Source organism: Schistocerca gregaria, unplaced genomic scaffold, assembly GCF_023897955.1.
Source record: "Schistocerca gregaria isolate iqSchGreg1 unplaced genomic scaffold, iqSchGreg1.2 ptg001643l, whole genome shotgun sequence".
Classification (NCBI taxonomy): domain Eukaryota; kingdom Metazoa; phylum Arthropoda; class Insecta; order Orthoptera; family Acrididae; genus Schistocerca; species Schistocerca gregaria.
The window spans coordinates 23,270-25,719 of NW_026062912.1; the positions used below are offsets into that span (position 1 = coordinate 23,270).

At 54.0% G+C, this 2,450-nt stretch overlaps 1 non-coding gene across 1 annotated transcript; it reads left to right on the forward strand.

Annotated features, from left to right (window-relative positions):
- The first annotated feature begins 509 nt into the window (after positions 1-509).
- On the forward strand, positions 510-2,402 carry LOC126333808 (small subunit ribosomal RNA). The gene has a single exon (XR_007564364.1). It is a non-coding gene; the product is annotated as a small subunit ribosomal RNA (ribosomal RNA).
- The last annotated feature ends 48 nt before the right edge of the window (positions 2,403-2,450 follow it).

A 2,450-nucleotide genomic window follows, 5' to 3' on the forward strand; every position in this document is an offset into this window, starting at 1 on the left:
CCTGGCACTCGGCGCCGCGACGCCGTCTGCTGCTCGGTCGCCCCAGCGGTTCTCGCAGGTGGTTTGTATCGCAGTTGTGCGGACGTGTTGGCGCGTGCGCTGTGCTGGGAGAGTTCGCTTCTGCACCCAAGTGGGGCTTTGCCCTTGTGTGGCGCTGGCGTTGGAGCTGCCGGTCACCATAGGTGGCGCGTGTTGTCTCCCGCCGGCAATGCCACGACAGCACGCTCCCGGGCCTCTGTCGGCAGCGGCAAGCTCAGTTGGGAGCAAGGGTGTTCGCACTAAAACCGTCTACTCGCCTAACTCCGGGCGATTGCGCCTCTCTCGAAACCGACCAAGTACCTAGGACGGCGCTGCGCGCCGCCGGGACCTGAGAGGGTTTCGAGGTGTATCGTGCAGGGGAGCTCGGCCTCCTCCTGTTTGCAGAATAATTGAGCGGACGCTTGCGTGTTCGCGCGGGCCCCCGGGACACACTCCCGGGCGGCCGGCTGCTCAGCTCTAGTTGACGCAGCTCCCTGGTTGATCCTGCCAGTAGTCATATGCTTGTCTCAAAGATTAAGCCATGCATGTCTCAGTACAAGCCGCATTAAGGTGAAACCGCGAATGGCTCATTAAATCAGTTATGGTTCCTTAGATCGTACCCACGTTACTTGGATAACTGTGGTAATTCTAGAGCTAATACATGCAAACAGAGTCCCGACCAGAGATGGAAGGGACGCTTTTATTAGATCAAAACCAATCGGATTGGCTTGTCTGGTCCGTTTGCCTTGGTGACTCTGAATAACTTTGGGCTGATCGCACGGTCCTCGTACCGGCGACGCATCTTTCAAATGTCTGCCTTATCAACTGTCGATGGTAGGTTCTGCGCCTACCATGGTTGTAACGGGTAACGGGGAATCAGGGTTCGATTCCGGAGAGGGAGCCTGAGAAACGGCTACCACATCCAAGGAAGGCAGCAGGCGCGCAAATTACCCACTCCCGGCACGGGGAGGTAGTGACGAAAAATAACGATACGGGACTCATCCGAGGCCCCGTAATCGGAATGAGTACACTTTAAATCCTTTAACGAGTATCTATTGGAGGGCAAGTCTGGTGCCAGCAGCCGCGGTAATTCCAGCTCCAATAGCGTATATTAAAGTTGTTGCGGTTAAAAAGCTCGTAGTTGGATTTGTGTCCCACGCTGTTGGTTCACCGCCCGTCGGTGTTTAACTGGCATGTATCGTGGGACGTCCTGCCGGTGGGGCGAGCCGAAGGGGTGCTTTCGCGTCCCGAGGCGGACCCCGTTTAAATCCTACCAGGGTGCTCTTTGTTGAGTGTCTCGGTGGGCCGGCACGTTTACTTTGAACAAATTAGAGTGCTTAAAGCAGGCAAGCCCGCCTGAATACTGTGTGCATGGAATAATGGAATAGGACCTCGGTTCTATTTTGTTGGTTTTCGGAACCCGAGGTAATGATTAATAGGGACAGGCGGGGGCATTCGTATTGCGACGTTAGAGGTGAAATTCTTGGATCGTCGCAAGACGAACAGAAGCGAAAGCATTTGCCAAGTATGTTTTCATTAATCAAGAACGAAAGTTAGAGGTTCGAAGGCGATCAGATACCGCCCTAGTTCTAACCATAAACGATGCCAGCCAGCGATCCGCCGCAGTTCCTCCGATGACTCGGCGGGCAGCCTCCGGGAAACCAAAGCTTTTGGGTTCCGGGGGAAGTATGGTTGCAAAGCTGAAACTTAAAGGAATTGACGGAAGGGCACCACCAGGAGTGGAGCCTGCGGCTTAATTTGACTCAACACGGGAAACCTCACCAGGCCCGGACACCGGAAGGATTGACAGATTGATAGCTCTTTCTTGATTCGGTGGGTGGTGGTGCATGGCCGTTCTTAGTTGGTGGAGCGATTTGTCTGGTTAATTCCGATAACGAACGAGACTCTAGCCTGCTAACTAGTCGCGTGACATCCTTCGTGCTGTCAGCGATTACTTTTCTTCTTAGAGGGACAGGCGGCTTCTAGCCGCACGAGATTGAGCAATAACAGGTCTGTGATGCCCTTAGATGTTCTGGGCCGCACGCGCGCTACACTGAAGGAATCAGCGTGTCTTCCTAGGCCGAAAGGTCGGGGTAACCCGCTGAACCTCCTTCGTGCTAGGGATTGGGGCTTGCAATTGTTCCCCATGAACGAGGAATTCCCAGTAAGCGCGAGTCATAAGCTCGCGTTGATTACGTCCCTGCCCTTTGTACACACCGCCCGTCGCTACTACCGATTGAATGATTTAGTGAGGTCTTCGGACTGGTACGCGGCATCGACTCTGTCGTTGCCGATGCTACCGGAAAGATGACCAAACTTGATCATTTAGAGGAAGTAAAAGTCGTAACAAGGTTTCCGTAGGTGAACCTGCGGAAGGATCATTACCGACTAGACTGCATGTCTTTCGATGTGCGTAACACGCGATCTAGTGT